The 12955-nt window shown below is 42.5% G+C and overlaps 1 protein-coding gene across 3 annotated transcripts in view; it reads right to left on the bottom strand.

Moving 5' to 3' along the window:
• The window catches only part of SYTL2 (synaptotagmin like 2), a 106695-nt gene extending 102354 nt beyond the window's left edge, over positions 1-4341 (bottom strand). For 2 of the 3 annotated variants that reach the window (XM_012813539.2, XM_012813574.2), the window contains exon 1: positions 4284-4341. The gene's annotated coding sequence lies outside the window, so the exon portion shown is untranslated. Of the gene's footprint in view, positions 1-3865; positions 3935-4283 lie in introns of those variants that run through there. The other variant, XM_023511745.1, reaches the window with a different exon arrangement.
• Between the last annotated feature and the right edge of the window lie 8614 nt (positions 4342-12955).

Below are 12955 nucleotides of genomic sequence, written 5' to 3'. Positions count from 1 at the left end.
AATTAGTTAGACATGGTTGCACATATCTGTAGCCCCAGCTACTTGGGAGGCTGAGGCAGGAGGATCCCTTGAGTCAAGAGTCTGAGGTTACAATGAGCTATGATGGCACCACTGCACTCTATTGTGGGACAACAGAGCAAGACTCTGTCTCAAGTAATAAAGAAATATGTAAATAATTTTTAAAAATTGTCTACCAGTGACATGCTAATTTTTTAAAAAGGGCTGCATTCATGTGTGTGTGTGTGTGTTTAAATTTACTCACATAGGTGCAGAGAAAAAGATTTGGAAGGCTAAAAAACATTCAGTGGGGAAAAGATTCCCTATTTAACAAATGGTGCTGGGTGAACTGGCTGGTGACCTGTAGAAGACTGAAACTGGACCCACATCTCTCACCATTAACTAAGATAGACTCTCACTGGATTAAGGATTTAAACTTAAAACATGAAACTATAAAAATACTAGAAGAAAGTTCAGGGAAAACCCTTGAAGAAATAGGCCTGCGTGAATATTTTATGAGGAGGACCACTCGGGCAATTGAAGCAACTTCAAAAATACACTACTGGGACCTGATCAAACTAAAAACCTTCTGCACAGCCAAGAACACAGTTAGTAAAGCAAGCAGACAGCCCTCAGAATGGGAGAAGATATTTGCAAGTTATGTCTCTGACAAAGCTTTAATAACCAGAATCCACAGAGAACTCAAACGTATTAGCAAGAAAAGAATAAGTGATCCCATCTCAGGCTGGGCAAGGGACTTGAAGAGAAACTTCTCTGAAGAAGACAGGCGCCCAACCTACAGACACATGAAAAAATGCTCACCATCCTTAATCATCAGAGAAATGCAAATCAAAACCACTTGGAGATATCATCTAACTCTAATAAGATTACCCCACATTACAAAATCCCCAAACCAGAGATGTTGGCATGGATGTGGAGAAAAGTGAACACTTCTACACTGCTGGTGGGAGTGCAAATACGTTCCTTTTGGAAAGATGTTTGGAGAACACTTAGAGATCTAAAAATAGACCTGCCATTCAATCCTACAATTCCTCTACTAGGTATGTATCCAGAAGACCAAAAATCACATTTTTACAAAGATATTTGTATCAGAATGTTTATTGCCGCCCAATTCATAATTGCTAAGTCATGGAAGAAGCCCAAGTCCCCATCGACCCATGAATGGATCAATAAATTGTGGTATATGTACACCATAGAATATTATGCAGCCTTAAAGAAAGATGGAGACTTTACCTCTTACATGTTTACATGGATGGAGCTGGAACATATTATTCTTAGCAAAGTATCTCAAGAATGGAAGAAAAAGTATCCAATGTACTCAGTCTTACTATGAAACCAATTTATAGCTTTCTTATGAAAGCTACAACCCAATTATAGCCCAAGAATATGGGGAAAGGGGAAAGGGAGGGGAGAGGGAGGGGAGAGGAGAGGATGGGTAGAGGGAGAGTAATTGGTGGGACCACACCTACCGTGCATCTTACAAGGGTACATGTGAAATTTACTAGATATAGAATATAAATGTCTTAACACAATAACTAAGAAAAAGACATGAAGGCTATGTTGACCAGTTTGATGAAAGCATTTCAAATTGTACGTAAAACCAGGACATTATACCCCATGATTGCATTAATGTACACAGCTAGGATTTAATAAAAAAAAAAAAAAAACCTTAAAAAAAATTTGGAAGGCTATATCCCAGATGTATTGATTTTATTTATTATTAAATGCTAATTTGTACTTTATCTTTTTTCTGCAATGAATAAGCATAGTTTTGGTAATAAGAAAATAAAGGATATTTTTATTTCTAAAGCATATTGTTCATTCTGAAAATTGGGAAAACGGTTGTCTCCCTAAACAATTGAAAAGCTCTGTTACTATGAATCAGAGACTAGAAAATGTAAACAGTCAGTATGCTAAGCTCCCCCAGAACTGTGGCCCTGCTTCTCCCTCTGGGTACTTGAAGCCCCCCAAATATATAATAATCTACTAGGATACCAATTTTGCTCTATTATTTTGAGAACAAAACTTTTTTATATATTTAAACCAAAGTCCACATATAATGAATTCAGACAAAAAAACTGTGTAAGTCCTTAAAACAATTTTCAAGTTTGCTGGGGCCAACTTGAACTACACCCTGAAGCCCAGGCAAACTTACTGGTCTTCTTTCCCATTGGAAGGTCTTCGACAGAGAAATCTGGGAAGCCCTATATAGCAAATTGCATCAATTGATTTCCATGTCCCCTTTTTAACCTCATTAAACCAAATCAGTTTTCCTGTTGAAAAAAAGAGCTAAATTTTTCTTAATCTACTATATTTTTAAATTTTCTTTTTCAAACAGGTAGTAGCAAGCATATTAGCAGGAAGCTCTGGAAGCCCACAGGGGCACAGTTTACCCCACCTCCCTTGCCTAAGGGGGAGAACCTCCTGGGATGGCATCCTGGGTTTTGAAGACAGTGAGGCCTGCGCTGCCCCTGGGCAGTCTCACATTTCCACAGGGCAGCAGACCACTCTGCACAAGGTGTTAATTCATTCATTCTACAAATGTTTATTGAGTGAAGTCCGAAAAAAACTCTCTTAGGAAACAGTGGGATCATTCACAAACCAACGGTCACATCGAACGGATCAGATGTGGATAATCAATCTTTCATTAGACCCCAAATCACCTCTAGGATAAAGCAAACAGGGCTCCTGCCCCACCCACGCATTAGCAGCTGGGCAGGATCAGGCAGATTCCCTCCAGAATAACCAAAACTCCTACACCATAAGGGACATAATAGTTCTAAGACACTTTGCATAGTGTCTGACACCAAGTGAGAGGTCAATAATGTTAGAGTTTTTGCTCTTCTTATTCTGGCTTATTCTTACAAAGAAAGTGAAAAGAACACAGGTTTTAGAACTCAACTAAATCCAGATAAAATAATCTTTCTGAGCTTTAGTCTGCCATCTGTGAAATGAAGAAATATATAGTATACCATCCCTCGAGTGACTTGTGAGAATTACAGACATATTACAGGCAAAGAGGACGGCCTGGCCCCTAGGAAATGTCCAATAAAAGACAGTGAACATTGCCCTGCCACCTTCCCCACACCTTCTCCTTCCTGGCTGTTCATCAAGGGCCCAGAAGGTGACTTCACCTGGATACCGCACTAGAGGGGAGGTGGGAAAGAAGAACTACAGAGAAGTGCAGCAGAGAGGTGAGAGGAAACAGCTGGGGATCTTCCACAGAAACACATCAAAGTCCTCAGCTCCTTTCAACCACCCTACTTTGGCTGCTCCATCCAGCTGACAGCAGGGGTCACAATTCCCTGGGAATGGCTGCCTGGAAATGTAGAAACCTAGGTAACCGTTTAAAGGTGTCTGTCTGAGCGCCCTCCCTCCTGCCCCAAGGAACTTTTTCTGCCCATCCCTGCCAGGCTCTGGCCGGGTCAGGAGACTTGACAGTGTGATTCACACCGTGTTCTCGTCAGGCTTCCATCTCAACCCAGAACCAAAGCCCCAGAGGCTGCTGGTCACAAACCATCACTAAACGAAAGTAAGGACTTGGCATTAAGGCAGGAAGTAGAGCCCCTCAAAGTCAAAGAGGATTTATAAAAGGAGAAAGGAAAGGGAAGAGGAGGCGGCAGGAAGGGCGCAGAGAGAGAAACCCACTTCCTACATGCTGGCGGAGCCCTGGGTCTTAGAGGCGCTCAGACAGTCGGTTTTCCACTTCGAGAGATAAATCTCTCTAGTGTGATTTATATAGCTGGCCCCGGGACGAGGTGTGGGAAGAGAATTCCAAAACAGAGAAATCACCAACCCTCAGCGCCCTTCCCAATGCCCCACCTGGAAGCAGGTCCTAACGCCCTACCTTTCTGCGCCTGAGTAATCCTGCAGCCAGGTCCTGCCAACAGCCAGCCCCAACCCCACGCAGGTCGGTCCTCGGAAGCCCCAGAAAGCCTGACTGCCCAGCAGAGCCCCTGCCCACCTGGGCAGCCCAGCCGCCTGGGCAGCTCTTGAGTAGGTGGGAGACCGAGGAAGGTTGTTTGTCCAGCGCCAAAACGCGGTTCTCGGTTTAGAACTCTGGAGACATTCAAATAACATCACACCAACTCCCTCATTTAACAGAGAAAGAAAGAAAGGCCCAGAGAGTGAAATAAAGTTGCCCGAGGTAACACAGCTAGTGGCCAAAGAAGTCGAGACCAGAATCCGGGTGAGCTCCTTGGAGTCGCTGCGGGCTCCCTGCTCCCGTCGCCCCCAGCCCTGCGTTCCCGGGCGCGGCGCGTTACCTTCCTCCGGGCTGCCCGCGGCGAGCCTTCCCTCTCTCCACCGGCGCTGGCGACTCTGCCCGGCTCGCGCTCCCGGGGCGGCCCAGGTGTCGCCCGCGGCTGTCAGCGCGGCGCGGCGCGGCGTGTGCGGGCTCCCCCTGCGGCGGCGGCGGGGCCGTTCCCGGGCGCCCGCCCTCCGCGCCCGCCCCGCTCCGCTCCGCGCCCGCCCGCTCCCCGCTCCCCGCCCCGCACCGCACCCGCCGCTCGCCGGCTTCTGCCCTCTCGCCTCCCTTCTTTCGCCTTCCGCCCCCTCCTGCTGCTTCTCTCCCCTTCCTGGGCTCTTTCTCAAGTGTACCTGCTCTGAAACAACTTGTTTTCTGTGCAGATGAAGAAAGCGGCACTGTTACTTGTTGCTCACTGCGCGTTACCGGGCTCAGAGCTCCAGAGCCAACGGTAGGAGAAACGCCCACCCCCAGAGCGGGCGCCGCTGCCACGCGGGAAGGGAGCGGGTGGCACGGAGCCCAGCGATGGGGGCAAGTTGCTTTAGTCCTCAGAACATCAGTTTCCTCATGTGTGAAAGAGGAAAAAATAAATGCAGTGCCTCACAGGTTGTTGAGAGGATTAAATGAAGTGATGCTTCAAAGGTATTTAACAGTACCTGGGTAAACGGTGAGCGCGGGGCGTACTGCCCGAGCCGCCCAGTGGGTGTGCAGAGGGGACTGGTAAGCTAGTGGAAGGCCGGCTAGTGGGGAAGCAGGAACTCCTATACCTACAAAATTGTGTCATAGCCAATTTTAAACGTTCCTGATGATAGAGGGAGCCCAGGCAAACTTCTGAGAGAGTGAACCTTAAGTCCTTCTTCTTCCTTATTATCCAACTGAGGCTGGTCCAGATCTGCCTTTGGTTCTTCCAAAGGTCTTCTTTCCCCCAAATTTACAAGGGCTTATCTCTGAGAGCTCCTAACCTAGTCTTTGTACTCTGTTAAGCTGTGTATTCTCGTTTTCATGCTTTGAGAGTCTCTAGTGGATTACTTTTAACCTTTTATATCTCACGGCCCACTTGAACCAATAGTTAAACTTTGCTGCACACTTAAATTATGTTGATCAAAAAAAGAGTATGAAAAAGAATATACTTACTGTGCTTTGAACTTCTTCAGAGAATAATTTAACTGATGGTCTTCTCAGGGCGCACCAGGGTGCCACAGCACACTGGTTGAAAATCACTGGCCTAGTTCGTGCCTGTGCAGGGTAAGCACTCAGAATGCAAAAGAGGAACAAACTGCTCACCTTGCTTTTGAAGAGACAAATGTGTAAGTAATTTCAGTTTAGGGTAAGTGCTATAATAGGTATTCAAAGTGCATCAAGTCACACACACCAGAGGAGATGGACAATGAAAGTTGAATTACGAATGTGACCAAGGTAAGTGTTGAAGTCAGGTCAGATAGAAGGGGTGAGAGAACCTTGGGTAGAGACATGGAGAAGCCTGCTATTTCTCAGGGCTATGGTATATGGTGTGTGGCAGTGAGGCAGAGATGAAGCTAGGGGGTAGGGAGACAGCCTTGCTTTATCCTTTTGGTGATAGCTGTTACAGAATGATTGGAAGCACAGGGGTGGCATGACCTCAGATGCTTTTGGTAGCTCACTTTCAATGTTGATTGTACCTGACTTGGTTACCCTCTTCCTGGCCCTCTCTAGCCAGGAGGGCAGGCAGAGTCTTGCTCACAACTGGGTGCCTGGCATCACCTGGCACAGACCTTTGAAAGAATTAAAAGAATTAAATACTTGCTATTCTCAGCATTGCTGCTCCCCTGGTAACATCATCTAACTGCTCAGGATCCTCACATCAGGCTCTGGGACAGGCAGATGGGGGAGAAATTTTGAGGCAGTGTCTTTGGGGCCCTCAACAAATCCAAATCTTTTTGTTTGCTTGTTTATTTGTTTTTTTATAACAAATCCAAATCTTGCATGGGTCAGAAATTAAAAACTAGAGCTCTTGTGTCTAATGACCAAGGTCCAAATATTGGCTTTATCAGTTTCTAACAGGACGTTAGGCCAAATAATCAACCTCTCTGTGGCTCAGTTTGCTCATGGGTTGAAGAGAATAATTACACTTTTCTCTCAGGCCTACTGTGAAGGTTAAAATGACAGTGCCTTACACACTGAGAGAACTGAATAAGCCTTGGTTGACATGATCATATCAAGTCAGCAGTGGCCTGTCCCACTTAACATAGGAGACTGCCACCCTTCAAAATGGTTTGCATGTAAGCTACACTTAACCGTCACAGAATTCTATTTTGTTATTAAAGAGAAAGGCAAGGGAGTAGGGGTACTACAGTGTAGGGTTAAATATACAGACTTTGGTGCATGTCCAGGCCCCACCTCTGAACTAGCCAGTGACTTTGGACAAGTCACTTAGCCTCTGTTAATGGCTATTCTTCTTCTGTAAAATAGAAATAGTAATATTACCTGCCCTGTGCAAAGGCAATAATGTAGCACATTGCCTGGTCCAAGGTAAGAGCTCAATCAATGTTAGCTAATAGTGTGATGACTAGAGGAGAGTTATTATAGCTTGTGGTGTTATTTTTTATATTTTTTATTTTGTTTAAATCAAAACCATATATAGGAGCATATTACAGTTTTGGAAAGGGAAAAGTAATCTAACAGTAATGTATTGGAAGAGAAAGTGTAATAAATCCTTTAAAAAAACTAAACCTAAAGCTTGGTGTTGGATCTGTGAAAATTAACTGGCACAGGAGTAGAAATGAGCTTAGAAACCTGCAAGAGGTGGAGTTTTTTAGTTGGGCACGTGTTATTTAAAGTCAGAACTCATGTCTGAGCAAGGATGAAATTCTTGAAGCTCTGTGGAACTGAAATAAAATAGAGTATTGTTTGCAGGACCATGTACCACTGCTCTCTGAGCTGCTCTCTTGGAATCGTGGAACGCCATAAGACTGGTGCTTTTTTTTTTTGAGACAGAGCCTCAAGCTGTTGCCCTGGGTAGAGTGCTATGAAAGCACAGCTCACAGAACCTCCAACCCCTGGGCTCAAGCATTCTCCTGCCTCATGCTCGAGCAACTCCTGGGCTCAAGCATTCTCCACCTCCCAAGTAGCTGGCACTGGGCCTGCCACAGTGCCCAGCTATTTTTTGGTTGCAGCCATCATTGCCAAAGACTGGTGCTTTTAAATGAGAATCTGGAATTTTACTGCTGACACCAGCCAGCTGCGATTTTTGTAGAGTCACAGGCCCACTGCAGAGTTCTTCAGTTTTACCCATTAGTAGGTAAATATTCATTGGTGGGATAGAGCTCTGTGTGGTTCCTTCAGGCTTGAAAAAGCCTCCCCTCTACTTCTAACCCAAGGAATCCTCCTTATGCATCAAGGTCGGGGACAAATATCACCCAATTCTGCCCTCCTAGATTGAATAAATTAATCCTTACAACCTCTCCAACTCCCATTGTGTATTCCTCAGGTGTTTTCTTGGCATTGATTTCATTCTGTCTTGTCACAGTATCTGCCACTCCCCGCTAGTTCTGAAGTTCACCCACTTCAGAGACCCCTTCCTTCTCTTGATTCTTACCACCTTCATCCTTCTCCCCCACCTTCTCTAATCCAAATGATTTGTACACCATTCCACTCAATAAATGTTTGTTAAATTGCATTGGCAGGCAGGTCCGTCATAGTAGACATGTTACAAAGGCAGCACTTTTGCCACAGTGGGAAAGTGCCCCCTTTTAAAAACATGACTTTATCTTTAAGCTATGTGGATTCTTACCCACCAAGAATTGGTAGATATTACTAAAATGCTGTATAATTACATCTGTGGTAATGTGGGTAGATGACTTATAGCAGTAGATATCAAATATACAGCATTTAGAACACAATTTACTCATGGTACTAGGTCACCAAAGCAAGAATTTGATTTTTTCAGATAATTTATAAATACTAAATATCTTTTTAATATTTGAAAGTACAAAACTTTGGCCTTGAATCAAGTTGGGTTAGCAATCTCTCCACAGTCTTTAATAAGGCCTTGCCTTTCTACAGGGCTTTGTATTTTTCAAAGGCCTTTCACTATGATTATCTTGTTTGATCTTCACTCAACCCTATGATCTAGCAAGGGCAGCTATTAGTATATTCATTTTACAGATAAAGATAGCATAGACTTGAGAGAATCAGGCCTTTAAATCCAGGCCAAATGGCAAGCTAATGACAAAGTCAAGGTCGGAACCAAGGGACCTATTATACCAGAGACATTGCTGATATCAAATGAGGATAGTGGCTTCATTATGTATAGCCTGCATGAACAATGATCTTATGCAGATATGTGTCTGAATTTACATTCATGACTATGTTCTTTGAAAAAGTAAAGACACTCCTATAGAGTTCCTTTAAAAAGGAAAACCTTTGTAGTGATTACCTCTCTCAAATGTGTATGTGTAATCATAATTATAATTATTTATTACTTCAGTGCCTTTCATTTGTATATACCAACGTTAATATTTCTTTTTTTTTTTTTTTCAGTTTTTGGCCGGGGCTGGGTTTGAACCCACCACCTCCAGTATTTGGGGCTGGCACCCTACTCTTTGAGCCACAGGCACCGTCCCAACATTATACTTCTTTAAAAACCTTGAGGTTTACTCTATCAGTGTTTTAGAACAGATGTTCTTATTTTAATGTTTAGTGAAAAATTAATATTACTTCAAAAAATAGAATACCTCCACTTACATGAAGTATCTAAAATAGACAAATATAAAGAGACAGAAAGCAGAATAATGGTTACCAGGGGTTGAGGGGGGGTTGGTAATAGGCAGTTATTGTTTAATAGATATAGAGTTTGAATGTGGGACCATGAATGGTGGTGATGGTTGCAGAATAATGTGAATGTACTTGATGCCACAGAACTGTACATTTAAAAATGGTTAGAATAGTAAACTTTATAATGTGTATCTTTTACCACACTTTATAAAAAAGACGACCATCTGGTTTTATTCATATTAGAGTCACTTGTAGAAGAAGGCTAATTACAATCTCAGAACATATAACCTTTTCTTAAATTTATTTTTTGAAATTCATCTGACCTAAAAGCCTCTCTGTACTTACTGCAGAAGAGAAAGCAGTGATCTGTAGGGAATCCATCTAACCTTTTTTTAAAAATCCAAAATTGGATTGAAGTTTGTGTGATAAAGCAAGATCCTGATAGATTATTATAGATACCAAGTGTTTCTTATCTCAGGTACTTGACTAAATTCTTTTATTCCCATCATTTCATGAAATCATCTGAGTAGCTCTAAGTGGTTACAGATGACAAACTGAGTTTATGAAGGTTAAGTTACTCACCCAATGAGGCTCTGTCTCAAAAAAAAAAAAAAAAAGGAATAATATGACCTAAGAATTACACAATGTTGTATAGACCAGCCTGAGCCAGAGTGAGACCCCGTCTCTAAAAATAGTCAGGCGTTGTGGCAGGTGCCTGTGGTCCCAACTACTTGGGAGGGTGAGGCAAGAGAATCGCTTAAGTTCAGGAGTTTGAGGTTGCTGTGAGCCATGACACCACAGTACTCTACCAAGGGTGACAAAGTAAGACTCTGTCTCAAAAAAAAAAAAGAAAAAGTTACACACCCAAGGCTACCCAGCCTGTGCTGTCCAAAATGGTAGCCACCACCACATGTGGCTATTGACCATTAGAAATGTGACTACTCTAGATTGAGATGTAAGTGTAAAGCACACAGTATCTCATCAATAATTTCGATATTGATTATAGGTTGAAATTAAACATTATAAAAATTAATTTCATTTGTTTCTTTTTACTTTTTAGTGTGGCAACTGGAATATTTTAAATTAAATCTGTAGCTTACATTAAATTTATTTTGGACAGGGTTTCTTGAGGCCAACTGGATAACTCTCTCTACCTCAGTTTTCCCACTTGGGAGAAGGGGCAGTAACTTGTTATCCATTGTCTCAATGGTGAGTTCTTTCATCATCTCCTTCTTACCATCATGCCATGCCCAGAGAGGGACTTTTAAGTTATTATCAGGACAGAAGAGACATATTTAAAAAGGTAACCTCTGTATTCATTATTCTATTTTAGAATTCAAAGTGCAATAAGAAAAATACTGTCATTGCCATTGACTAGGGGTTTTGATCCCTTTTTGAGTACAGAGGAATCTTTTTTTTTTTTTTTTTTTTTTGAGACAGAGCCTCAAGCTGTCCCCCTGGGTAGAGTGCCGTGGCATCACAGCTCACAGCAACCTCCAACTCCTGGGCTCAAGCGAGTCTCCTGCCTCCGCCTCCCAAGTAGCTGGGACCACAGGCGCCCGCCACAACGCCCGGCCATTTTTTGGTTGCAGCCGTCATTGTTGTTTGGCGGGTCCGGGCTGGGGATTCGAACCCACCACCCCAGGTGTACGTGGCTGGCGCCTTAGCCAGTTGAGCCATAGGCGCTGAGCCGAGTACAGAGGAATCTTGATTAACCATACATTTCCAGAATGGAGTGCCTAGTGTGGATGAAACATAATTTTGTTCCATCCCTTGTTTATACAATTATTCATTCATTCATATATTCATTTCCTATTATAAATATTTATTGAATTACCATTATGTACATGGTATATCATTATGAAGAATTCAAAGATAACCAGATTAGTGTCTGCTGTTGATTCTTTTTAAAAAAATTTGTTCATTTTCTTGCTTTTTATACTGAACTTCACAGGCAATATGATATAATGGAAAAGCCCTAGACTGGGTGTTATAAGGCCCAGAACTTAGTCTGGTTTTATGTAAAAATAAGCAGATCTCTTCAACTCTGAATCTCAGATGTTTTTTGGGATAAAAATGTCAATTTTGCCTGTTGTGAGAATAATAAGATGGTAATCTATAATTACTATTTCTTATTTATTAAAAGACACTGACTTTGAAGTCAGGAGATTTGGCTTCTCTTCTGGACCCTGCTAACAACAACAACAAAAAAGGGTAAGTCATTTAACCTCTCCTGCCTCAGTGTCCTTATATCTAAAATTAAGAGATTATACCACATACATTCCAAGACCTCTTCTAGCTCTAAATCCCAGATTTTAGGAAGTTTATGATAAGGTAATCATTCTCTGAAGATCAGCATTTAAATTTACCATAGTCATAATTATATCAATTTTCTAGTCATCAATCTTATAGGATTTAAATGTATGAGATACTGGAAGTCTCCCTGAAAATTGTGCTTACTTGTAGCAGAAAAAAAAATCTCCGATTATCTCAGATTATTTTACAGCATTTTGCCCTCTGCTTTATTTATTTATTTATTTATTTATATTTTTGAGACACTCTGTTGCCCTCGGTATAGTGTTGTATCATCACAGCTCACAGCAACTTCAAACTCTTGGGCTTAAGTGATTCTCTTGCCTCAGCCTCCCAAGTAGCTGGGACTACAGGTGCCTGCCACAATGCCCGGCTATTTTTGTTGTTGTTGTTGTAGTTGTCATTGTTGTTTAGCAGGCCTGGACTGAGTTTGAACCCACCAGCCCTGGTGTATGTGGCCAGTGCCCTAACCACTGAGCTGCAGGCACTGAGCCACCCTCTGCATCTTTAAAAGCCAAGTGGAAGAGAAAAAATATTTTAAAAAATTAGAAACAACTATTCTAGTTATCTATTGATATGTAGCAAGCTACTTCAAAACACAGTGATTAAAACAATGATTTATTATTTCTTACAGTTCTGTGGTTTGGGTGGTTCCACTGCTGCTCTCAACTACTTGGGATTTTTTTATATAACTATATTCAGCTCAGCTGAAGCTGCACCACCAAAGATGGCCTCTCCTTCCCCTGAGCCTCTCTCCACATGGCCTCTCCTCCTTAAGTAATCTAGCCTAAGCTTTTCACGTAGTGGCTGGATCCCAAGCATTGCAAGTCAAGACCCATGTGCAAGTGTTTGTGTCATGCTTGCTAATGTTGATTTGACCAAACCAGGTTTTGTGGCCATGTGCAGTGTCAATGTGGGAGAGCCTGAATATCTGGAAGCCTGTTTCATCAGGGACCACCAATGTAACTGTCAACCACCACAACTTGCATTCAACTGAGTTACAGTTAACTGAGATCTCAGCCCTCTCTCACACTCACCGCATAAATCATTCCATTCTTTGTGCATTCGTCTATCTCTGCATATGGTCACATTCTACTTTAACCATGGGTTTATATTTCAGTCTTTACTCATCAAAATGGAAGTTTCATGAGTAAGGAGAGGGACAGTGTCTTACTCTACTCTGAAAGTCCAGAATCCCACAGTGTCTCTGCACAGAAGATACTTAGTTAATAACACTGAACCACACTGAATTGAATTACTTGGAATTTCAACAGTTATAAGGGGTAGATCATTTGATTTTAGAATGCAGCAGGGCAAGGATTCCTAACCGTAACCTATGTTCTTTATTTTTACTAACTTCAATTTGGAATTTAGCATTTCCTTCAACTACTATATTTTGCCATATATAATGCACCCCCATATTTTGGCCCAAACTTTCAAAAAACACCCCTTGAGAGAGTGACTTTCAGCCAGCACAGACACATACAGGTGGGGCTAATGATGCCCTGGTAAGTGTGCAGATCAGTGCATCCCTGCCTCCCCACAGCCACACACTCTGTGAACGCTGCCCCTTCCCTCTCCTTTGGGAGCTCTTCACTCTCTGCCACATCAGGAACCCCCCCCCCC

Source organism: Otolemur garnettii, unplaced genomic scaffold (genome assembly GCF_000181295.1).
Source record: "Otolemur garnettii isolate 467f Iridium unplaced genomic scaffold, OtoGar3 scaffold00001, whole genome shotgun sequence".
Classification (NCBI taxonomy): Eukaryota; Metazoa; Chordata; class Mammalia; order Primates; family Galagidae; genus Otolemur; species Otolemur garnettii.
Note: the sequence above shows the minus strand (reverse complement) of the source record. Positions and strands in the feature narration are given on the sequence as shown.